The 27349-nt window shown below is 35.2% G+C and overlaps 1 protein-coding gene across 8 annotated transcripts in view; it reads left to right on the forward strand.

Annotated features, from left to right (window-relative positions):
* The window catches only part of MACROD2 (mono-ADP ribosylhydrolase 2), a 2054393-nt gene that overhangs the window by 365380 nt on the left and 1661664 nt on the right, over positions 1–27349 (forward strand). The window lies entirely within an intron of this gene.

Genomic DNA, 27349 nt, shown 5'->3' on the forward strand with positions numbered 1-27349 from the left:
ACAGATAAGTTTTTGAAAAAATTGCAGTGAGGCCAGGCATGGTGGCTCATGCCTGTAATCTCAGCACTTCAAGAAGCTGAGGCGGGAGGATCGCTTGAGCCCAGGAGTTCAAGACCAGCTTGGGCAACATAATGGGACCTCATCTCTACAAAAAATTTAAAAAATTAGCCAGGCATAGTGGTGCATGCCTGTAGTCCCAGCTACTTGGCAGGTTGAGGTGAGAGGATCACTTGAACCCAAGAGGTAGAGGTTGCAGTGAGCCAAGATCACACCACTGCAATACAGCCTGGGCGACAGAGCAAGACTCTATCTCAAAAACAAACAAACAAACAAACAACACCTAGATTGAGAGATCATGAATAATTATCTGTAGGGGATTTTTTTCAGAGTTCACATGCAAAAATTAAGGGTGGTTATTACCAAAGAGACAAAAGATAACAATTGTTGATGAGGATGTGGAGCAAAGAGAACTCATGCACATTTTTGGTGGGAATGTAAATTAGTACAGCCATTATGGAAAACAATATGGAGATTCCTCAAAATATTAAAAATAGAGCTACCATATGATCCATCAATCCCAATACTAGGTATATATCCAAAAGAAATGAAACCAGTATGTCAAAAGGATATGTGCACTCCCATAGTCATTGTTCATAATAGCCAAGATATGGAATCAACCTAAGTATTCATCAGTGGATAAATGGATAACAAAGGCTGGGCATAGTGGCTCACAGCTGTAATCCCAATACTTTGGGAGGTCAAGGGGCAGGATTGCTTGAGTTCTGGAGTTTGAGACCAGCCTGGGCAACATGGTAAAACCCGTCTCTACAAACATTAGCCTGACATGGTGGCACACACCTATAGTCTCAGCTACTCAGGGTGCTGAGGTGGGAGGATCACTTGAGCCTGGGAGGTTGACGCTGCAGTGAACTGAGATTGCACCACTGCACTCCAGCCTGGGTGACAGAGTGAGACCCTGTCTCAAACAAAAAAGGGTAAAGAAAATGTGGAATATATACACAATAGAATACTATTCAGCTTTGAAAAAAAATGAACATACTGTCATTTGCAACAGCATGGATTAACGTGGAGAATGTTATCTTAAATGAAACAAGCCAGACACAAAAAGACAAATACCACATTATCTTACTTATATGTGAAATCTTAAAAAGTTGAATTCATAAAGGCAGAAAGTAGAATCGTGGTTACCGGTGGCTTGCTGGGCACAGGGTGGTGGGGGGTGGGGCTGGGGGCTAGGTTGGTTCAAGGGGTCCAAAATTTCAGTTAGGCGTGAGGAATAAGTTCAAGAGATCTATTGTACTGTGTGGTGACTATAGCTAAATACAAATCTATCGTATACTTGAAAATCGCTAGGAGAATAGATTTTAATTATTCTACCCACAATCAGCGTGTGAGGTAATACATGTGTTAATTAGCTCAATTTAGCCATTCCACAATGTATACATATTTTAAAGAATAATGTTGTACATGATAAATATATACAATTTTTATTTAAAAAACAAGTAATGTTCTTTTAAAGGCAAGAAATGTCTCAGAAAGGGAAGGTAGGCAGCAAATTGCTACATTTCAGGTTCATTGTTTAACTTTCTTTGCATCTGGAAGTTGAGTCCAGTGGGTTTGGAATGTGGGAGATGTCTGACCCGCACTGCTGTTTGTAAAAAGAACTTGAGTGAGTCACTTCATCTCTCCTGAGGATATTAACAGCTGCCCTGACAGCCTTGCTAGGTTGTTGGAGAGAGCAAATGAATTATCATGGTTATCAAATCCTGTTGCAAGCTATAAAGTCCTCATTACTGTTAGTTATTGCTGTAATCAGGCATCTTTTCTTTTAGAAAAGCATTTCAGGAATGCCTGCTTTTAGAAGATCACATTCTGCAGTTTGTTCCTCTATTTTTCACTACATTTTATTTAATGATACAGGTGTGTCAAATGTTTAGCATGGTGCCTGCCATATGATCACACTGAATAGATTTTATTAATTATTACTTAATTTCTAGCAGAAGTCTTGGATTTGCAGAAGCAATTAAGGGAAGATAACTCACAGAAGGACAGAAGCTGCCAAGTCAGGATCTGAAAAGCAGGGCTTCCTAGCTTTTCCTTGATGTCAAAGGCCATAATGATACCGAAGAGAGTTTGGAAGTCGAATTGCTGTTTTCATTCTAATTTTAGTTTTCGGTGATAATCCCTTTCATTTATACTATCTACTTATGTACTTATGTGCCAAGGCGATTGAAAGTGGCTCTTTGAGGACTGTGTTAAATGTTCTGGGGGCACATCTAGGTTTGATGAGATGGAATGTCATGATCACTGCCTCCAGGAGGTAGTATTTGCTATCCCTAGCCTATTCTAGAAAGTTTATAAAATATTTTTGCTTCCATTTTTAAATCATACCCTCACTGCCACCCTCTATATTTGCCAGGGGTTAGTTTTCCACTGTGACATGAGGAAACTGAGATTGTGACTCCTCTTTACCTCTGCATTTTTCTCACTAGACCATGCTGTGATGGTTTTGCCCATTCCTTCTCAAGTTTCAGCTTCTGTCTTGAAATCTAGAATGGAGCTGGATACATAATAGATGACCCATACATTTTTGCAGAATTAAACTTTAATGAATTAAAATTTCACTCCTAGCCAAATGATACATGTTTAAAGATAAAAGCTCAAACTTCAAAATGGAGCTGCTGGTACTTCCCTCATTCTTCCTAAATACCAGAGATTTCAGTCTCTGTAATGCATGTCACTCCAATAGGTGGAAAGGGTGAACAGGGTCATTTAATGACCCGATACTGTTCTCAGATCATTTTTGTTAGAATGGCCATTGGACTAGGGAGGTGTCTAAAAACCATAAGGGCTGTGAACAGGATGCCAAAAACAAGCCAATAGCTGATGTGGCACCCAATGGGAGAAAAAGACTCAGTAGCTAGGCATTCTTGCTTCTTCCCAATGTACTTTTCTGACATGTGGGCTTTTCCTGTTTTGCCCATAGCTCACCTTAACCTTTTAATTTTCTTTGTGTGTGCCCAGCACAAGTTTACTTTCTAGATCCCATTTATTGACGTCTCTGGTTTATCTGCACATTTCACAATCTTTTCTAGCTGTTTAATAAAGGTCATGTTTATAGCTTTAGTATTGATGGTTTGCCCAGTAGGCCAAGTGTCAGCTTCTGTAATGTCCAATAGAATCCCTTCCCATAAGACAAAGTCCTAAGATGTTACTCAGGAGTATCTGAGTTTTTATAGATCCAAATAATGACTTTTGGTCTTCAAAATATATCATATGTTAATAATAATAACTTACTACATTCCGATCATTGTTCCCAGCACTTTCTTAATCTTGATACCAACCAAGTGAGACAGGTACTTTTATTGTCCTACTTTTATAGATGAGAAAACAGAGGCACAGAATTCAAGAAGCTGGTCCAAGGTCTCCTAGTGATTGCTGGAGTCAGTATGCTATGCTACTTCCCATGTGTGCTATGTGTAACACTTATGGGGTCAGGCCCTGTGGTAGCTAGCGGGATTTTGCAGTGAGCAAGACAGTTTTTACCCTCTTGAGTTCAAGAGTTCCCTCAGAGAACCCTCCGCCCTCATTCCTACCATTCATGCCTTAATGGAGACGGCTTTTAAATGAAGCATTTGTGTAAAAATTTCACAGCCCCAAGTTAACTTTGTATAGTATGGTTTAATTGCTCTATCTAGGTGCATTTCAGACCCCTACGAAAACCAAACTTGCATTCCCAGGAATCTTTGATCTCTTGGGCTAGAGGAAAAAATAACAACAAAAAGTTCCTTTGGGAGGAAGAGAATTAACAATAGATTGAAGCTTCTTAAAGCAATGAATTGACACCTGTGAATGAAAACCAGATGTTGAAATCTCTGGGAAAAAAAAGATATGTAAATGTATACAGGGTATATAATGAACCTTAAGAGCATAGATAATAGTAAAATGTAGTAAGATAGGAAGCGATGACTTTTGAGTATTCTTGTTTTTAATGTAATTTTTTAAACATATAAGTACATATAATTTAATTATTAATAATGACCATTTAACAGCCAGCTCACAAAATTTCTGAAAACTTAACAGTTGGCTTTTGAGACCCAGTGGGAGCCGTCTGACACCTGTTTATTTATATACACAAAGAAGTTCAATTAACATTAGCCCTGAAGACTCATATCACTCAGCTCCACCTCTTCACCTGGGGTTTGGAGGCAGATACACTTGAGCTCTAACTCTCACTCTATATTTTATTAAAACTGCGACATCAGGCAAATTACTGTTTCTGAGCCTCCTTTTATTATCTGTAAATATAATATAATAATTGTGAACAGTTATCTTGTGCCAAACACAGTTGTAATTCAGTGAATTTCTCAACGGGGAGATACTGTAATTCCTCATTTTACGGCTGTGGAAATAGAGGAGTAGAGAGGGTAGATAGCTTGCCCCACTGAGAAGTGAAAGAGGTGATATATGAACAAAGGCATTTTGGTCCTAAAACATGCCATTCTAACCATCTCAATATACTGCCTACATTATCAGTTATGAAGATGAAATGATATAGCATATTTAATATGACTGGCTCAGTGAATTCTCTTCAATTCTCTTTTCCTTCTTCCTATTTAGAAAATAAGATTAGGACCGCAAGGTGTTGGGAATGTGTCAGAAAAAGGGAACACTGCAATCTAGTGATGGTCTCAATCATGGTGGCACAGAAAAATCCCCTGGGGCACTTTTCAAAACATAGATGCCTTGGGCACACCCTGTACTAATTACCATAAATCAGAACTCTAGGGGTTTGGGGCATGGGTATTAGTGTTTTTTAAAAGCTTCCCAGGTGATTAAAAGGTGGTTTTCTACTTTTAGAATTCTTGATAATGGTACTTTCTTACTCCTGTTTGCTGATCTTTTCCTTTTTTCTCATAAACACAGTAAGAAATACCACACAGAAAAGAGGTCCACATTAGGGACCACCTTAATCCAAACAGAAAAATTGATTTGGAATTCCTTAACAAGTTACTGCAAAGCTTATAGGTTTGTTAGTGGAAGTTCCACTTTATGAAGGCAGATTCCTGCTGATGTAGAAATATGTAACCTCATTCTACAGTGAGCTGCAGTCATCGTGTAGGATCTTACAACGGGTTAGTTTTGCCTGTCATTTAATGATTTGTGCGCTTTGTCCCCATATTTAGTTGTATAATTTAAAAATTATTGTGAAATTTACATATCATAAAATTGATAATTTTAAAGTGAACAACTTAGTAGCTAAGGATGTATTCACAGTGTTATGCAACCACCGCCTCTATTTCCAAAATATTTTCATCACCTCAGAAGGAAATTGCATACCCATTAAGCAGTTACTCCCTATTTTCCCTGGTCCCTTCTCTCCTTCCCTTAGCTCCCAGAAACCACCAAACTGTTTTCTGTTTCTAAGAATTTGCCAGTCAGGATATTTCACACAAATGGGAATTGTACTGTATATGACCTCTTGTATTTTGCTTCTTTTAGTTAGCATAACGTTTTCAAAGTTCATTTACATTGTACCATGTGTCAGTAGTTCATTCCTCTTTATGGCTGAACAATATTCTCTTGTATGTCCATGTCAAAATTTGCCCATCCATTCATCTGCTGCTGGACACTTTGATAGTATTTTGTTGAAAACTTTTTTTCATATATATTCATGAGGAATATTGGTCTGAAGTTTTCATATAGTGTTCTGTCTGGCTTTGGTTCAGAGTAATGCTAGCTTCATAGAATGAGTTAGGAAGTATTTCTTCCGCTGCTGTTTCTTGAAAGAGGTTGTTAAGGATTGGTGTTAATTCATCTAAATGTTAAATTCTTTTAAATGTTTTCAAGCCACATGGTCCTGAGCTTTTCTTTGATGGGTGGTTTTTGATTACTGACTTAATCTCTTTACTTGTGAGAGACCTGTTGAGATTTTCCATTTCTTCTTTAGTCAGTTTTGGCAGTTTTTGTGTTTCTAGGAATTTGTTCATTTTATCTACATTATTCAATTTGTTGGTACACAATTATTTATAGTATTCTCTTATAATCATTTTTATTTCTCTAAGATTGAGAAATAAAGCTTAGAGAAATAAAAGTGGGATAAATAAATGAAATAATAATGTTCATAAATAACACATACTTATATTGTTATAAATAATTGTATAATAATATTTATGTAATAATGTTCATGTATAATAGTGTTTATAGTGTTTCATGTTATAAAACATAATATTCCCACTTTCATTTATGATTCTTGTGTATTTTTTACCCTTTTTTCTTAGTCCAGCTAAAGGTTTGTTAGTTTTGTTGAAAGTTTCAAAGAACCAATTTCTTGTTTCATTAACTGTTTGTTGTTTTTCTAATCTCCATTTCATTTATCTCTGCTGTAGTCTTTATTATTTCCTTCACTCTGTTAGCTCTGCACTTAGTTTTCTGTTCTTTTTCTAGTTCCTTAAAGTGTAAAGTTAGGTTATTGATTTCAGATCATTCTTTTTTATAATACAGATTTTGTAACTATTAATTTCCCTCTGAGCACTGCTTTTGCTGTATCTCATGAATTTTGGCATGTTGTATTTTCATTTTATTTTAGGATATTTTCTAATTTCCCTTGTGATTTCTTTGGCCTAGTAGTTGGTTAATATTGTGTTGTTTAATTTTTATGTATTTGTGAACATTCCAGTTTTTCTTCTGTTATTGATCTCTAGCTTCATTTATTGTGGTTGAGGAAGATACTTTGGATGACTTCAATTTTTAAAAATTTATCATAACTTGTTTAGTGGCTTAATATGTAGTGTATCCTGTAGATGTTCCATGTGCACTTGAGAGGAATAAGTATTCTGCTGTTGATGGTGGAGTGTCCTATATGTATCTGTTGGATGTAGTCTGTTTATAGTGTTGTCCAAGGCCTGTATTTCCTTATTAATCTCATATCTAAATATTCTATTTATTGTTAAAAGTAGTGCATTGATGTCTTCCACGATTATTGTATAATTGGTTGCTTTTCCCTGCAATTCTGTCAGTTTTTGTGTTATATATTTTGTTCTCTATTATTAGGTGCATATATATTTGTAATTTTTATATCTTCTTTATATATTTATACTTTTATCTATATATAGTGTCCTTTTTGTAACTTGTAACTTTTTTTTTTTTTTTTGAGACTGAGTCTCACTCTGTCACCAGGCTGGAGGCAGTGGCGCAATTTTGGCTCACTGCAATCTCTGCCTCCTGTGTTCAAGCAATTCCCTTGCCTCAGCCTCCCAAGTAGCTGGGACTACAGGCATGCACCACCACACCCGGCTAATTTTTTTTATTTTAGTAGAGATGGGGTTTCACCATGTTGGCCAGGATGGTTTCAATCTCCTGACATCATGATATGTCCTCCTCGGCCTCCGAAAGTGCTGGGATTACAGGCATGAGCCACCACACCCGGCCAACAATTTTTGACTTAAAGTCTATTTTATCTGATTTTAGAATACCACCTCTGGTGTCTTTTAGATATGACTTACATGGAGTATCTTTTCTCATTCTTTCACTTTCAGCCTATCTGTGTCTTTGGATCTAAAATGAGTCTCTTGTCACAGCATGTAGTTGTATCAAATTATAAAATTATATATATTTTACGAATCTCTAGCTTTTTGTTGGAGAGTCATTTAATTTACATTTTAAATAATTTCTGATTAGGAAAGGCTTGCTTCTGCCATTTTGCTATTTGTTTTCTGTATGTCTTATAGCCTTTTGTTCCTCATTTGCTTCTCTACTGCCATATTTTGTGTTTAACTTTTTGAAGTCTGCTTTTTTGATCCCTTTTCCATTTTCTTTTGTGTATATTTTAAAGACTTTTCTTTGTGGTTTCTATGGGGATAACAATTAAAATCCTAAATTTATAACAATCTAGTTTGGATTAATGCCAACTTAGATTCAATAGGATATCAAAGTTCTGTTTCTATACAGTTCTCTCCTCATGTTAATGTTTTTATAGATAACATCTTTATACATTGTGTGTCTGATAACATACATTATAATTATTGTTTTATGCATCTGTCTTTTAAATACCATAGGAAATAAAAAGAAGAGATACAAACAAAAATACAATAATACTGGCTTTTATTTATCATGCAGTTACTTTTACTAGAGCGCTGCATTTCTTCACATGATTTCAGGTTGCTGCCTAGTATCCTTTTTGTTAAGTCTAAAGGACTCCCTTTAGCTTTTTTCATAGGTCAGTTTTACTTATGAATAGCTCCTTTGCTTTTTGTGTTGGTTTTCCTGGAACTGTCTTAATGTTTCCTGGTTTTTGAAGGACAATTAGCCAAACATAGAATTCGTGGTTGACAGTTCTTTGCAGTACTTTAAAAATGTTATTTAACTTCTTCTATGATTTTGATAATAAATCAGCTATTAATTTTATTGAGGATCCCTTGTATGTTGGATGAATTGCTTCTCCTTGGCTGCTTTCCACATTCCTTCTTCGCCCTTGGTTTCCAGTCATTTGATTATAATTTGTCTTGGTGTAGATCTCTTTACAGTTATTCGTCTTGGAGTTTGTTGAGCTTCTTGAATGTGTGCATTTATGTATTTTTCAAATTTGGAAAGTGCTCAGCCATTATCTTTATAAGTTCTGTCTGCTGTTTCTTTTTCTCTTCTCCATCTGGGGTTCTCATGACATATATGTTGGTGTGCTTGCTTGTGTTCCACAAATCTCTTTGATTCCATTCATTTATCTTTAAATTCATTTATTCTTTCTTCTGCCTGCAATGAAATTCTTTGGTAAGTTTTTCATGTTAGTTATTGTACTTTTATTTCCAGAATATCTGTTTAGTTCATTTTTATAATTTCTCTATCTTTACTGATATTCTCTACTTGTTTATACATCACATTGCTGATTTCCTTTAGCTCTTTGATTTTTTAAGGACAGTTGATTTAAAGTCTTTATTCATTAAGTCCAAAGTGTATGCTCCCTCAAGTACAGTTTTTGTTAATTTCTTCTTTTGATGGGGCATAGTTTGTTGTTTCTTGCACACTTCATACTTTTTTGGTTTAAAACTGGGCATATAGGCCATGCACAGTGGCTCACGCCTGTAATCGCAGCACTTTGGGAGGCCGAGGTGGGTGGATCATGAGGTCAGGAGATCGAGACTAACACAGTGAAACCCTGTCTCTACTAGAAATACCAAAAATTAGCTGAGTGCAATGGCGGGTGCCTGTAGTCCCAGCTACTCAGGAGGCTGAGGCAGGAGAATGGCATGAACCCGGAAGGCAGAGCTTGCAATGAGCCGAGATCGCACCACTGCACTCTAGCCTGGGTGACAGAGCGAGACTGTGTCTCAAAAAAAAAAAACACACACACACAAAACTGGGCATATAAAATATGATAACGTATTAAATCTAGAAATAAGATTTTTCCTTCTCCTCTGGGTTTACTTTTGTCCCTTGCTATAGCATGTAGCTATTTGTTTAATGACTTTTTGAACTAATTTTTTAATGTAGTATTGTTTTTCATGTGTGTTCTCTGAGGTCTCTGTTCCTTTAGCCTTTGTTCAGCTAGTGTCTTGATAGAGAATAACTTCAATAACAGAAGGCAAAAAAGAAGAAACAAAAGAAAAAGTAAAAACTTTAAAAATCAAGAAAAACAAAACAAAAAACCTCTCCTAATGTTTACAGATTGGATCTTTGCTGACAAACTTCTTCAACACTTTGCTAGGCTATTTTTAAACTCTGTCTTAGCCTTCATTTCCTGTTTGCATTGATCCTAGAGATCATCTAGAGCTGAAAGAATAAGTTTTTATTAGCGAGCATGGGCACGGATTTTTTAAACTTCTTCGGTATACATGAATGCTATACATGTCCTATTTCCCAAGGAAACTCTTTAGCTTTTCTGCCTGAGCTTTGGGTACTCTACTATATGCCCCAACTATAATCTTTTTGTCTTAGGTAGCTGTGGGTTTTTTGTTTACCTTACAGTATTTTCAAGGAATCTCTGCTGCATTTCTCCTCTGAAGGAGTCCTCAGTTAGAGAAACAAAGTAAGGTGCTTTGCGTTATTCCCCAAGGGATTTCCCATACAGGTTATAGCAAATGTAGTTTTTTGCGAGTAAGATTGTCTTTGCTTCCTCCAGAACCAAGGACCAGGGTTGCCTACTGGGGAAGCTATCTGCAGTTTTGAAGACTGCTGTCAAGCCAAGGAGAGAGTTGGAGCAGGGGCAAATACAAACATCACATACTTTTCTTACTGTTTTTAAGTCTCCTTAATCTTTTATTTTTAATATTTTGGTTTCAGCATTTTCTTGATTGCTATCAACCTGCCTATTTTCAAGAGTTTTGTTAGAGTTGATTCTGACACTTTTGCTTGATTTTGAATATTTCTGTGGGAACACAAGCTCTTGGAGCTACCTACTCCGTCATCTTCACTGATGTCACTTGCAGTTTACTTTCAGGGCTTTAGTTATCCACATGGTATAATGTGCACTGTCCGTTGAATACTATTTCCTATTTACCTTTTTTCTCTTATTTAATTATTTGCATATATTTATTTTAGAGTATATGTACTCTAGGTCTTCTCTTTACTTCATGAAATCTACCACCTCCATAAAAAAAGATGCATTCAAAGTAGACTTGATAAATACTTAATGTTAAAAGATTTTCTTTCACATAGTTTCAGATTTAATAAAGCAAAAAGGCAATTTCAGAAATAATCTTTTTGCAAGTTTTGAAAAATTCTGGCTGCTGAAAATAAAATTGAATTATTGGCAAAGGCAGGAATTTTGAATAGAATAAATATAAACTTTTGTGAAGTTAAAACAAATTGTTTCGTTGAATATTCTTTATAAGAAACAATTACCATAGAGTCTTCAAGACCTTATTATTAGAGATAAATGGAAATTAATTTATCTCAACTATTTTGAAAATATGATTTTAAACTTTAATATTAGGTAGACTGCTGCTCAATAGTTTACAAACAGAGGAGGTAAGAAATAATTTTGGAGAAAATATTAATGTATGAGTTATAATTGAATTATCATGTTGTATAGTCTCTTTTAATAATTAGAAAGCAGTTAATGGAAGAAAAAAGCATGTTCTCATTAATAAATATAAAAAAGCATTTAAGTTAAATAAAAGAAAAAGGTAGCTTTTGAGGAAACTTCAGTCTGAATTGTCCAAATAGACTGAAAGGACTTTAAGGGCAAAATTTTGTTTGGGTTTGGGAATACCAAAATTTAGGATAAAATATTTCTTTTATCCTTCTTTTTTTGTTTTGTTTTAAGAGAAGAAAAAATTTACATAGACTCTTTGTATACCAGTGAGAGGAAGTATAGCATAGAAGGCCATCTAAAGGATGAAATTCCCATAAGGAGTTTTCTGAACCACTTATATCAACTGGTCAGAACTTAGTTTTAATTAAATTTGCTGGGCTGGGGATGGTGGCAGGACAATAGCCTGTTTTAAGGATAGAGAGCCAGCTTTAACTTTAACTTTGAATTTCCTGGCTCCAATCCATTGGTGTCACTACTTCAGTGTTATTTAAATGCAGGATTTTCCATTTAATTTCCTTTTAAGGGAGATAAAAACCACAGTTTCTTTTTCAGAAAACTGCCAAAGAGTCTCCCTGTGCTTTATTAAGTAACAATTGCATTTTCAGTAGAGAAATGCAATCTAAGTGGTAGCACATTAAAACATTATAGTGTAAATGTGCAGATGAAAATACTAAAAATTAAATAATTATTATTCATAGCAGTGAATTCAGTTATATGTATTTTGAACTCAGTGGGAAATTGTTTATACAACAGACTTAGGATATTAAAATTAAGTTTGAAAATTTGATTTATTTTTATAAGACAGACAATACCAAAAGTCTTTTTTCCCTTTTATGCCTTGTATTAATTATAATGTTTGCTCTTACATTTTGTGACTTTGAGCAATTTATACTTCATTATACTTAAAATAGAAAAATTTTAGGCCAACTTAATTTTTTGTAAGTTTTAGAAATAATAACTTTTGCCAGGTGTGGTGGCTCATGCCTGTGATACCAGCTCTTTGGTAGGCTGAGGTGGGAGGATCACTTGAGGCCAGGAGTTTGAGACCAGCTTAGGCAACACAGCAAGACCCTATCTCTACAAGAAATTTTTAAAAATTAGCAGGATGTGGTGGAGTGTGCCTATAGTCTCAGCTACTCAGGAGGCTGAGATAGAGGATCCCTTGAATGAATCCAGGAGTTCAAAGCTGCAGTGAGTCATGATCATGCTATTGCACTCCGCGCTGAGTGACAGAGTGAGACTCCATCTCTAACAACAAAAAAAAGAAGAAATAATAACTTTGATCATATTTTGTTTGTATCCATTTGAATATCTGCCTTTTTATTTTTAGTAATAGAGATTTTAAAATATAGATTATTTTTTAATAGTTGACCTCAATTTACATACTTGAATAGTGAGCACTTACTATATTAAAATTATTAGAAATCAAGTGAAGGAATTAAGTAACTAAATAAAGTGACTTTTAAAATCTACCTGATATTTCTGTGTTTATGATATGTTTTAAAGAGGCCATTGCCAGATTGCCTTCCATGAAAGCCATTTGTGTCTAGGTTCTCTCTTCCATGATTGCTCTTTTCTTTTCTTTTATTTTTTTTTGAAGAATGGGAATGAAGATTCCCATTCTTCAGATTTTAGCTCAGGCGTCAATTACTCGAGGGCCTTTTCTGACCTCCCTTACCACATTAGCTCCCCCCAACCCCTCTGTATGTTCTCATAACATTATCCCTCTCCTCCCCAGCATTCATAATAGTTTCCAGTTTGACTTCTTTGTGATTATTTGATTAATGTCTGTTTCCTTGACCACGTTTTCCTGGTCCATGAGGGCAGGGACCTTGCCTGATTTTGCTTATCATCATAATTCTTGAGCCCTGCATAGGCTTGGTCCAGAAGCAGATTCCAGTGAGTGCTTGTGTGTTGTATGAACACTGTACTCGGAAGTACCACAGCATGCTGTCCTATTTTATGCTGATAAATGAACTTCAAATAATTTTACTAGAAAAAACATTTATTTATTATATGTATGCAAAATAAGTCTTAATTAGGAACATTAATACAGATATCCTAAATAAAATATTAGCAAATTATATCTAGTAGTGAGCATATCAAAATAATAATACAGAGAGTAATACTAAGACTGTTTCAAGACCAGTAAATGAAATAATGACTGTAACATGGGAATAAAATATAGTTTGGAGATTTGATAGAAAATGTCCATATAAAGTCTTTTGTGCCTTGTGTCTTTTTAGTGGTACATTTTTGGTTAAATATAACTAAAAACAGGTATATTTAACCAATTTTCTTGGTTAAAAATGATCGTATTCTAAATATATTAAAGAAGGGATATGTATTAAATTGTTTCTTTGCTTTTCTGATTCAATTCCTCTCACCGTTACCCCCAGCTCTCAGCCTTCCATCTCCCCATTCCTTTATTTCTTAGTTATGGTAGACTTCCAGACTTCTGATAACACATTCCTGTTTTTTTTGGAGAGTTCCACTAGGCATTTCTCCACATGGCTATCTACTTAGGCTTTAAAAAAGTTTCTATCCTTGGATTTGTTTTCATCTTGTCCATATCCAGGTAGAAAAAGATGTGATCAAAAGATTTCATTGGTTCTGTTTGCTGTGTCTTCTTTCCTGGTCTCGCCTTATTCTACCATGGCTTTATAACTGTGTGTCCCAGTGTGGTTTGTTTTGAAGCTTTCTCCTCCCTGGGGCATACTGTCAAAATTCATTTATAGTGACCCACACTTAGATTTTCTTTTGTAAGTCTTCAAATATTTTGCCATTCCAAACACTGCCTTAAACCTACTAAAGACTCTCTATAGTCTCTAAGGGACACATGGGAGAAACATCACTGGTATACCCTTCTTGACAGATATGTAGGTGAAAGATAAGAAAATAAATCAGCAAGTGGCGGTTGCTCTTTCAGCAGCCCTGCTTTCTCAGACTTTCCAAACTACCAAAATGAAAACAATACAGAGGAAATATTTAGTGCCCTTGCTTTTCCATGTGATTATATATCTGGTAAAATTTGGCATATATAATATGTATGTTTAATTTCCCTCCTATTTTTAATATGAGATGAAATGTAATACATTTGAATTATGATAACATCAAGAGGTTATTTAGACCAAAATAGGTTGTATTATATACAAAAATAATGGCAAATGTTATGAATTGTCTCTAGTTTTTTTTTAACGTGTGTTTTAAAATTGAATTGGTTGGGAGACTATTTGAATGTGCTTTACTTATGTGGAAAATATCATCGTTTACTATTTTTCTGCAGATCCCTCACTCTAGCCCCTATACACATAAACACCAAATAATTTGCTTCCATTGAGTTAGCATAAAAATCACCAGGGCTTCAGGATAAATACCCTTAAAGTAATGCCTCAGAATGTGCCTTTTTGTGGAAAAGGTTAATCTAGGCTATTATTGGCATCATTAGAAAATCTTGAAAATAGAAGTTCACAGTTTCTATGTGAAGTGCTGCATTAATTATGCAGCGAGAGTACACCTAAATACAGGAGGTGCTCACATTTAGGAGTAGTAGCCACAGTTACGCGGTGTTACACTAGCTCTACATTTGCACACATGCTCCTTGTTTTGTTTATTATAGGCTTTCCTTAGAGAATAAAGTGTTGCCAATAAATATTGCATGTGTATGTAGGCAGTTTTTGTTTAATAGGTATTAGAGTAAATGACTGTGAATTTGTTCCTAAGAATCTTCTGTGTAAAAAGAGATAATTTTATCATCTTATTACTTTATCTCTAACGTTAAAATGGTAATCTTTGCATGAAATTATTTACTTGTGATTGTGTAGACCCTGAAAATAGTGTATATTATATCTATAAATTATTGTAAGGAATATTATATTACTGAATGTTCAACACTAATTATACTTTTATCTCCAACTTCTTTAGAGCTTAATGTATTGATTTATTTGCACTTATAGCTTCTAACAAGGTATGTTCTAAAAAGTTTTTACAAATCAAAAAATTTAACTAGTTTCTTAATACACAAAAAGCCTCAGTACAAATGACCCGATGACCTTAATTCCCAGGAAACTGTCACATTACTTCTTTACCCCTTTGTCTAGCTTAACAATGTGACCCAAAATACTGCAGAGCTTTAAAGTTTCTCAGCATTGTAAGGTCAAGCTTTGGTCACCATAGTTACAGTTTAGATCTGCAAGTCAGAGGTCAAATAGATTAATGATGTCAGACACATCTTTAAGTGGTTCTAACACCACTTCACCATGCAGTAAACAGCTGAGCATATTCGATATGGCAAAGGTATTCTTCAGTCTTGCTAATAAGAATACCTTTGGAGATATTCTTTTTCTGATAGAAAGATTTTTTAATAAGAACTTGCAATATTGGGCTGTGGCATCGGCAATAATAGTTGGCTTTTAGATTTGTAATATCAGATGCATATTGAAAAGTATATTAAATAGCTCAAATTTACACTTTTCTGCATGTCTGTGTTTTGTCTGTCATAATCAAATTGATCATCCACCTATTTATAAATAGGTATCCTCACTCCCCTATTAATTTATGGCTAACCATGACAGTGGACCGAAAAAAACAAGCTTTTTGATTAGGAGTTTTTGCTTTTTGCATGTGTGAATGGCACATCTCTTTTCTTCCAATTTGGGTAGTATGCGCTTAAAACAGAATTATTTAGAAAATTGTGTTTGGGAAATCTTTCTCATATTAGAGAGCAGGTAATTATCCATTTGTATTTTATATCCAAATACCTTTATTTATAGCCTAGGACTCTTCATAAAGATCATGGGTTGTATATTCACTTTTTTTGTCCTAAAAGGAAATTATTTCCTCCCTTTTGAATCAGAATGGAAGGAGAAAAAAGAAACTATTTTACAGTGAACGTTACTTCTAGAAAAATTCAAATGTTATTTTTTACAAATAAAAAATACTCTATAGATAAATTTTAATCAAAAATCACAGAAATACAAATAAGACAAAAATATTAAGTGAGGTGAAATTGCAATTATTAATAAAATATATTTAAGCAAAAATAATCATCAGAATTTTACTATAGAATATATATATTTAAAGCTTTGCCAGTATGGAATTTTGCAGCCAGTAGACAGAATTATGTTTAAGCAGTAGGCTTAGGTTAAGCTAAACATTAAAGGATACCCTGTTTCTGAAGGTTTTGTTTCCCATGTGTATTTTGTGCAGCTGTAAGATTTTAAGCTTGCTGGAGCATTTGCTCTTGATCACATACTATAAAGGTAGACAAAGGGGAGAACGAAGAGGTTTGGCAGCTGGGAGGTGTTATTATGGAATTTAATAGCAAAGAAGATGGGGGTTGGGGCTTTTCTAGGTGAAACAGAGATTGGCAGCTGGGAGGAGGAAATAAGTCCTGGAGTCTGAGAAGAGCTAGTAGTTCAGTTGCCTGTGAGTTTCAAATGACAAGCTAACTTTCATGTGAATGAATGGATTGTCTCCGGTTTTGCGTTCAATTCAATGGAAATCACTGCCTTGTAGATATCGTGGAAACCAACAACTCAGCAAAGACATTAATGGCTGACCTGTTTTGCAGCACTTAGGGCCATTGGTTCAACAAACTGATGGAGTATTCTGTTTGGTCATTATGCCAGGAGAATGGCAAATCAATATTTAACTACCTTTTGAAGAAGCTACACCACTGAAATGCTGGTTTTGTATAAAACTGTTTACACATAAGAGTGTCCTGAAATGCAAGAAAAATGATTTTATTCTAAATGTAGAAAAATTTTGTAATCAAATAAAATATCAGGTTGAGTTCTGACTTTCAGAATCTGAAATAGTATTGTTTCTGTAAAAATTGCCTTATGCCTTGCTTTTAGATTTCTTGCTCCTGATGCATTGTTAAGGTGGGTAAACCAACCAATACTTAATGTCTAAATATTTATTTATCAAAAATATATGAAATTGGAGATATTACATTTTATTTACTCTTCTTCCTTAAAGTCTGCTTTTCTTGTCTACTTCCTATGCCTTTTTATTTAAATTTTTTCAATTTACACCTTTACACTTTTGCTAGTGTTGTGACCAGAATTGTACATATATTGCTACTGTAGTGCATTAGTAATAGTTTCCAGTCCTTGGTGCACATGAAAATCATGTAGTGAACATTAAATTCACCTGAGCATAATGCCCAGACCCACCCAAGACCAGTTGAAATAATGTAGTGAAAAGAATGCACCCTGTGGGGATGGGTGTAGTGGCTTATGCCTATAATCCCAGCACTTTGGGAGGCCAAGGTGGGAGGATCATTGCGCCCTGGAGTTCAAGACCAACCTGGGCAATATAGTGAGACTCCGTCTCTACAAAAAATTTTAAAAACATTAGCCAGGCATGGTGGCATGTGCCTATAGTCCCAGCTTCTTGGAGGGCTGAGGTGGGAGGATCGCTTGAGCCTGGGAGATTGATGCTGCAATGAGCTATGATCATGCCACTGCACTCCAGCCTGGGTGACAGAATGAGAGCCTGTCTCAAAATAATAATAATAATAATAATAATAATAATAATAATAATAATGTACCCTTTGACTCTTTGGAACCATACTTCCCTTTGGCGCTGGTTTTCTCACATAATAGCCATGTGATATTGGGAAAGTTACCTAACCTCCCTGAATCTGTTTTCTTATCTATAAAAGGCAATATTATTAATACTAAATTTGAGAGGTTTCTTGTGAGGATTTTATAAAATATTGGCATAACTTCCAGCCTAATCCCTGGCACATAGGAGACATTCAGTAAACAATAATAAATATCACTGTCTCCAATTAGCTTGCTGTGGGACCTTGAGCAAGTCACTCCTAGCCTTTTCTGGCCCCATTTCTTTACCTATATAATGCAGCTGTAATACTTGTCAATCTCAGAGTGCTTGTGAGCATCAAATTACAGATGTGTGTTGAAGGGCTTTGAAGAATAGAGAGCAATATAGTAAAGCAAGATGTAGCTTGTACTCTTATTGCTAAGGCTCCTAGTTCTAAGGCTCAGAGAAAACACCATCAAAATTTGAAACTGTTTGTGGGCATTCAATACTTCATTTATCATTTTCTCAGAAGGTTTCCTGGGATGCTCTAATGAGTTGCAGACCACACCATCACTCCTGTGTTATTGAATACTTAGAGTGACAATATCCATGAAGATTTTTCACCACCTTGTCCTGTCCCTGTTTGGAATTTGTCTCATCACTATCTATCACATAGAATTAATGCAGACTTGAGGATTTTCCTTAGCTTTTTGCAACCCTGTGCATCCCTCTTGGCTACAAATACAATTTCTGTAGAAGAGACAAATAGCCTTGAGGCTGCTCCCTGCCTCCTTTCTGAGCTGATCTTGGTATTTCTTCATGTGCAGATCTTTTTAGAAGCTCAAGGAGAGAGTCAGATGCCAACTAAGTTGGATTTGGCTAGAATTGTTCACCTATTAGCATTTTGCTTTACTTAATTCACATTTGTATAGCCCTTAGCATGTTCTCTTATACTTACAGACTTTTTTTGCAATGAGTATAACTTTATGTTGTTAATTCACTTTTCCGTGGATCTGTGTCACATATAAAGTACCATGTCAAATATTGTTAGAGCTTAGTAGTTACCTTCGAGTCTGTAAACCAACAGCTCTGTGATTGACCAGAAGTCGGGGCTCCAAGTAATAGAATTTCTTTGTTTTCCAGTAGTATTGGACATCAGTCCATGATGTGCATTCATAAGAGTGCAGGCTGTACCTGCAGTGAAATAATTTTGCATGCATTTTATATTTTACATAGCATATATAGTAGTGGTTCTCAAACTTAGCATGCATCAGAATTACCTGGAGAGCTTATTGAAAGACAGATTGCTAGACCTTACCTCCAGAGTTTCCAGAGTTTATTAGTTTTAGCGTGGGACCTGAGAATTTGCATTTCTAACAAGTTTCCAAGCCCTGCAACTGCTGCTTTGGGGACAATAATATGGGACCCATTAATATGGTGAGTGCTAAGGTGCACTACACAGATTCCCTTTTAAGAGTAGGGCATTCATTTCCTAACTGCAAGGGGTACTGGCTGTCATGGTTTCCAGGCCCTCTGGGAGTTGCCCTCAGTTGATGGGCACTGCCTCACTTAAAACTCCATTTCTGTCCCTAGTTGTAGCTCACATAAAATGACAGGTTAATGCAGGGAGTACAAAGGCCCATCCTTCTTGCTTCAGTTCAGGATAACTGAGGGGCCACCCCAGCTCAGAGGTCTCTGCTGCAATTGCATCACAGCTCAGCTTTTCTCTACTTAATCTCTCTTCCCTTACTCCCAAGAGCACTCTCTGATTAACCTGTGTCTCAAAGTCTTTTCCAGAGAATTTGGCCTGCAGCAGTAGGTAATAAAAGAGAGTTGTATTTGTTAAGCACATATCTGACAGTAATTAAATATCACAACTCCTTCTTGTGTAGAAGCATGAAGAAATTTGTGGTGGTTTATTTGGTAATCCATGAGGCCAGAGCCCTTAACTACTATCTCTCCTATGCTTCAGCATGTCAGTCCTCCTCTTTTTAGATATATTTGGCTATTGTCTTCCTTCCAGTTCATCAGCATTCTTGTTGCAGAAGCTTTCCCACAATTGCCATTTTTAGAGTACACATTTGCTCCATTTCATTTACAACAAATATTTTTCAAGACAAATTCCATGCCTCTCATGAAGCAGGTTGTTGTTCTTCAGTGGGTTAGAAGTGGGATGATTCCTCCAAATCTACCCTAGAATCTCAGATGCTTTTCTCCAAGCACTTTCCCCAATAATAATAATGACTAGCATTAGTGCTTCATATGTGCCAGGTACTTGACTAAGTACTTTAGAGATATTAACTCTTTGAATCTTCATAACAACCCTATGAAGAAGATACTGTTATTCCTATTTTAGAAAACAAACAAAAAAAAATGATAGGTTAAATAACTTACCAGGGTCGTATAATTAGGAAGAGGTGGAGCCACATTTTAAATCCAGGAAGATTGGCTCCAGAATCTGTGCCTTTCACCTGTATGATGTGCTACAAATTTTCCCATCTGTGTTATCAGGTGGCAGTTATGACTTTTTGTTGACATAAATTTTTAACAGCTTTATTGAGGTGTAATTTACATATAATACAGTTCAGCCATTTAAAGTATACAATTTGATGGGTTTTTGTTCATTACATAATTAAGCTTTTAATTGTAAGAAATATATAAATAAAATGAGCTATTTTAACCATTTTTAAGTATGCAATTCAGTGACAATAAATACTTTCACGATGTTGTGTAACCATCAGTAGTACCTATTCAAACCTATTTTATTAGCACAAATAGAAACTCTGTAATGAGTAAACAATAATTCCCCATTTTTACCTTACCCTCAGCCCCTGGTAATCTCTAATCTACTTTCTGTGTCTATAAATTTGCCTGTTCTAGGTACCTCATTCAAGTAGGATCATACAATATTCATTCTTTTGTGTCTGGCTCATTTTGCTTAGCATAATGCTTTTCAAGTTTATCAATGTTGTACCATGTATCAAAATTTCACTCCTTTTTAAGGCTGAATAATACTCTATTATATTTATAGGCCATATTTTGTTTATTTATTCATCTGTTGGTAGACACTTGGATTGTTTCTACCTTTTGGCTATGACGAATAATGTGGCAACGCACATTATTGTACAAGTATCTACTTTCAATTCCTTTGGATCTGTACCTGGAAGTGGAATTGCTGGGTGATATGGTAATTCTGTGTTTAGTTTTTAAGGAACTACTTTAAAAACCATTACATTTTCTATAGTGGCTGTACCATTTACATTCCCACCAGCAATGTATAAGGTTCAAATTTTTCCATGTCTTCACCAACACTTTTCTTCTGTTTTTGGTTTTAGCCATCCTAGTAGGTATGAAGTGATATCTCATTGTGGTTTTGATTGGTTTTTCCCAAATGATTAATGATATTGAGCATCATTTCATGTGCTTATTTGCTATTTGTATGTCTTCTTTGGAGAAAAGTGTGTTCAAGCCCTTTGCCCATTTTTTAGTTGGGTAGAGTTCTGGATATTTAACACTCATGTGATATATGATTTGTAAACATTTTTCCCATTTAATAGGTTGTCTTTTCACTCTCTTGAGAGTGTCCTTCGGTACACAGAGTTTTTAATTTTGATGATATCCAACTTGTCTATTTTTTCTTTTTTGTGTGTGCTTTTGTTATCCTATCTGGTACTCAATTGCCAAATCCAAGATCAAGAAGATTTGCCCTTATGTTTTCTTCTAAGAGTTTTGTAGTTTAAGGTCTTATATTTAGGTTGTTGATCCATTTGGAGTTAATATTAGTATGAAGTGGGAGTCCAACTTAATTCTTTTACTTGTGGAAATTTAGTTGTCCCAATGCCATTGGTGGAAGAGATTATTCTTTCTCTATTGACTGGTCTCTTCATACCCTTGCCAAAATCCCATTGACCATAGATATGTAGGTTTATTTTCCAGACTCTCAATCTGTTTCATTTGCTTATATGTCTGTCCTTATGCCTCTATTATACTGCTTTAATTATTGTACCTTTATAGTAACTATTGAAATCAGGAAGTGTGAGTACTCCAACCTTGTTCTTTTTCAAAACTGTTTTTCCTATTCAGGGCCCTTTTAGAATTTACTATGTTATGCTTTTGTACTTATCGGTATTCAGTATTTATTTGTCCAGGCTTGTATTTTCTCTTTTATTTTGTATTCATATAGTGGCTATCACCTTAGAAAGATTTCTTTGCAAGCTATTAGCTAATAGTTCATCTCCTGATTTATAACTCTGCTAGTACAAGTCTATGCTTTCTTAAACACAATTCCCTAATCCAAAATTAAAACCTGTCCTGACCAGAAGCTTTTTGGAACAGAGACTGATCTGGATTGATATAAGGTTATTTTGCCTTTTAAAAAAATCTTACCTAATATGAATATTCATATCTTTTACAGTAGAACTATTCATATATTTGAATAGACTAAGCTATCTGAGACCTTACAATGGGTATTATATATTGCATGTAAACTGTATTTTGGTTTATTTCCCTTATTAAAGTGAAGTGATTCTAAATCTTAAAACACATTTTGCCCTAAGGATTTCAAATGAGTGATCATTGACCTGGATTTTTATTTTTGAGATATATCAAGAAAAAAATTTCCAATGAAAATATGATAGGTCCTGTGTTAGAGTAGTTCTTATAAAATTTAGTGATCTTTGTTATGATCTTTGTTTCAATTGTTATGAAAGAATAGTTGTGGTCAGGTAAATCTTTGTGGAGTAAAGCTAGATATATTGGGAAGAACTTTTTACTAACATTATTTATCACTTACAATAAACCATGCACATTATAAGAAGGAAGATAGTAGTAGCAGTAAAAAATAGCAGTGAGCGGTGTTTCCTATATGAATGTGTTGCATGAAGAATATGTGTGCTTATCCCTTCATCTAAGAACAGATTCTTTGTCTCTATTATGTTTACACCAAAACCCAACACTAAGATTTTCTTCAATAAAAAGAAAAAATTCTAAATTCAGCCCTCCTACTCCCATCCTTTGATAACACTCTCTGCCTTGACTGGCATCAAGTCTACTTGTTGAATTCACACTCTCAAGAGGACAGGAAGAAAGACAGACAGATAAGAGAGACACTTGTCTCAATCATATAGTTTCATGAACTAATAGGTTCTTGAAGTCCTGGCTCTGAAGAACTTGGTCATTAGGTTTCCAAAATCAAAGTTGGGCAATAAAAAGGATATTGCTTTGTTTGTTTTGGTACCACATATACTATAATGGGATTGAATTTTTTTTTTTTTTTTTCAGATGGAGTCTCGCTCTGTCGCCCAAGCTGGAGTGCAGTGGCGCGATCTGGGCTCACTGCAAACTCCGCCTCCCGGGTTCACGCCATTCTCCTGCCTCAGACTCCCGAGTAGCTGGGACTGTAGGCATCCCTGCCACACCCAGCTAATTTTTTGTATTTTTAGTAGAGACGGGGTTTCACCATGTTAGCCAGGATGGTCTCGAGCTCCTGACCTTGTGGTCCGCCTGCCTTGGCCTCTCAAAGTGCTGGGATTACAGGCGTGAGCCACTGTGCCCATCCAGGATTGATTTTTGAAAGGTTAATCTGGGCCAGGCGTGGTGGCTCACGCCTGTAATCCCAGCACTTTGGGAGGCTGAGGAGGGTGGATCACCTGAGGTCGGGAGTTTGAGACCAGCCTGACCAACATGGAGAAACCCTGTCTCTCCTAAAAATACAAAATTAGCGGGGCGTGGTGGTTCATGCCTGTAATCCCAGCTACTAGGGAGGCTGAGGCAGGAGAATCGCTTGAACCCGGGTGGCGGAGGTTGCGGTGAGCCAAGATCGTGCCACTGCACTCCAGTCTGGGCAAGAAGAGCGAAACTCCGTCTCAAAAAATATATAAATAAATAAATAAAAGGTTAATCTGAATTCTTTTGTAGGGGTGACCTACCGATTTGCCAAGTATTCTATGTTTTCAAAAAGGCAGCCTGAGAAATTTCCTGACTTCAGTTATTCTTGAACCACCTTCAGAACTTTTGCCATAACTGAGTAATCTTTTACGATCTTTCAGGTAGTGCTATATTTGTTATCTTGCTTAAAAAAATTGCATTTAACTGTCGTAAAAGAAAAAAATCAATATTTTCCAAATAAATATGTAACAACTAAAATAAAAAATGTACATATGTTTGCTACCTAAAATCATCTCAGAAACCACTGGAAACAAATGCACCACACTTTTGGGAACACTGCCCTAACGCTAAGTCTCAAAAAATTGATGCATTCTTCAAGAGGATGTAAGAATTGGAGGAAAAAGCCACAAATTTTTCTTTTAAGTCTGGGATTAAAAATGCATTCTTCCTTTCTTAGTTGAAAAACAAACAGCTAAGTACCGATTGAAGGGACCACCATAGAAGTCCACATATAGTTTCTGCACTTGTCATTTTATAGAAGCAATCTCTACATCTCCGCTGCCCCAGACTGAAAATTTTTAGAGCGGCAGTTTGTCATAAGCGTTTTTTGTTTTTTTTTTTTGCTTTTTTTTGGAACTCCGTGACGATAGGAAGTAAATAGTAAACAAACAAACAAAAACTTGTGCCTCTTGTTCCTTCGTGAACACTGAAGTTGTGAATAAAATGATAATGTAGAGTTTGGAAATATTCAAATTTTGACTTCTGTCTTTCATGTTAAATTGCCCTAGGCACTTGGACTCAATTTCAGACATTAGTCATCTGTAAAATAGAGGACTGACGATGCTAGCCATTGATGCCAAAGGGATAGAAAGACTTTATGCGTATCGAGTTCTAGAATGACATAGTTGGCTATGTAAATCAGTTTGCCTGATTTATTGTAACAGTGCATTTAAATACAATGTTCATCAAATATTACAACTTGTAATTAGAAAATTGATGTTGGTTAGAGAAATTGTGTTGACTTTGTCTTTTCTAAACACTTCAGAAACTTTATTTATTAGCTTTAGAGGTAGATCCTTCAATTAAGCTGACTTAAAGAGGTAAAATGAGGTTATTGTTAGAAATAAAAACCAATTTTTCATTAAGTTCAATTAAGTTCAGTTTCTCCTTTATTATGCTTGTATTTAATAGAATAATTTATGTGGTATTTCCATTAAATCATTTACCAGGGTTTTATAACAATATGTTACTAGTGTTTGGAAATATAAATACAAATCTCTTATAATTTTCAATTTGTGCTTATATTAACCATTCATTTCTTAAGCTTTGATCATTTAAATGCTTTATTTACTAGTTTTCATATGCTTCTTGTAAACCTAGTCTCACATTAAGAGGATGCTTAAAATGCCAAAATGCTCTGGTAAAGTAAAACGAATTCATCGTATTTCTTACATTACTTAACTCTGACGACTACAGTCTAGTTGATACTTGTAGGATTCAAATTCATAAAACCTGAGATATTCAGATCAAGGAGAGGACAGCCATTGGGAAATGAGTTTTTTATTCTTATGGAACTGAAAAATGCGGTATCACTTGAAATTATTAGTCTAAAGTTTGCCTTCACTTGACTAAGATTGGAAAAAAAAGTTTTTAAGAAAATTTTGGAAAATCAACACTTTTAAAATTTTATATTTGGCACCAGACATAATTGGCACGAAGAAAGGAAATAACTAAAGTTGTGTTAATATAAATACAAATGTTTTGTTTCCATCTTAAGAAGGGTTTTTGATGTCCTCTGGTGTAGATATTTACTGGAGAGAAGGCTATTGCCAATCTACATTCCACTGCAGTTGATTTTAAAATATAGAGCTAAACAGGAAATGTCATGAGTGATGTGACCATCTGCCAAGTGTAAATGGAGTCTGAGCAAGTGGATGTAATCTGTACAAAACAAGCAAATGCGTTGGAGTACAGCCTGAAAGATTTTTAAATCATGAAGCTACAAGCCCAATATATAATGTTTATTTTACATACTAGTAATTCTTGTGCAATTGGGTTTATTGTAACTCTTGTAACAACTGTGATAATTTTTGCTAAGTGAAATTAAACAGCATCTTATTCCAGTTTCAGAGTTTCCATCTGATATACTTTAGAGTGCTTGGAATTCTTTGGTAGTTCTTTTCTGAAATCCTTAAAGTTCTTTCCCTGCCAAGAAACCTGTTTTCACAGTAATTTTAAATCAGGAATGCAGGTAAGAGGAAAGAAGAAACATAAAAGCGTGCTTTATGTAATCCCACCCCTCTGCTCTGTTCAAAGGTGCCAAAAAGAAATCAGGGATTGTTAAAACTCATACTGAAGGATTTATAGAAGCCATCAAATTGGGGACAAGTTACAATGAAAACTTTTCATTGTAAATGCACTCAGCTAACAGCATGATATCTCATTTTAATAATCAGTGGAGAAAAAGTTCTTTCAGGCAAAGTGTATTCTAAAGTGATTTTTTTCCCTTCTGGAAACATAGATAATCATTTAAATAAAGCTTTAGGAGTAAAATGATACACTATTATTTTAGTTATACATGTTATATACATTTTTATTGAAATGTAGATGGCTACACCTTTATCAAATTACAGTTTTATTGTTTCAGTGTTGTTTACATTAACTTCCATTAACTCTGTTGTGATTCATAGTTTAAAATGGGCCACAAAAATTACATTTATCATTTCACAAATTTAAAATAAGTATCAACGTCGGGCTATCCTATTCCTTTAATGGACCAGTTTAATCCTTAGTAACATAACCCTTTAAAGTCTACATGTCAAAGATAGCATTTTTACTTGAAGAAAGTAAACATAAAAGAACTTTAAAGTTTTAGTATCTGTTTCCTTAACTGATTTTAATGGACTTCCAAAACAATCAAGGGCAGTGGGTGGCCTCTTACTTGGAGAAGCCAATTTTTAAGTGCATGTGTTTCTTTTCCATGTTGACCTCTTGCTGGGACATATTTGTTGTCTTTTAAAATGATATTTGCTAAATTAGCTTATTGAAATGCTAAATCATGATATGTTACTTTTCAGCCATCAATTTGAAATTCCACGCTTTATAAATTTCAAGTGATTTAAAAACACTGACTTTTATATTCATGCTCAGATAACAACTGCATATTACAAGTGACTTGTAAAGGTGTGTGGATCTTCCACTAATGATTGTATTACTTGCATATTATTAGCATTAAAGAACATGTATCATTTACTTATTCTTTCATGCAAATGTATTGAAGGCATGTACATTTATTGAAGGACTGCTGTATGAGCAAATACAGAGTATTTTTGTTAGGTACCTAATTCGTGTGAGGCCCTTTGTTAAATGCATTTAATGCCATATATTATTTAGTTTTCATCATAACCTTGAGGTAGTATACTGTTTTTATCTTCATTTACCAAATGAGGACATGAAGACAATAAAGAGACTCACCCAAGAACATATTTTTAGGAAGTGGTGGTTTAATGATGGAAACTCTCATCTGTCTGACTTTATGTACAGCTATGGTGCACAGTAGCAGTCTATAAAATCTATCTTGTAGAATTCATGGTTTTCTAAAATACTACTGTGGTGATGATAGTTTTCTCTCTATTGAATTCTGCCATACCCTACCCACAGATTCTGCTTTCTCTTCTCTGATGGCAATATAGTTTGGATATTTGTCCTCATCCAAATATCATTTTAAAATGTAATCCCCAGTCTTGGAGATGGGACATGATGGGAGGTGTTTGGAATATGGGGGCAGATCACTCCTTAATGGCTTGGGCCATCCCCTTAGTCAAAAGTGAACCCTCGCTGCTCTGAATTCATAGGACATCT

The sequence above is a fragment of the Pan paniscus genome, chromosome 21 (assembly GCF_029289425.2).
Source record: "Pan paniscus chromosome 21, NHGRI_mPanPan1-v2.0_pri, whole genome shotgun sequence".
Classification (NCBI taxonomy): Eukaryota; Metazoa; Chordata; class Mammalia; order Primates; family Hominidae; genus Pan; species Pan paniscus.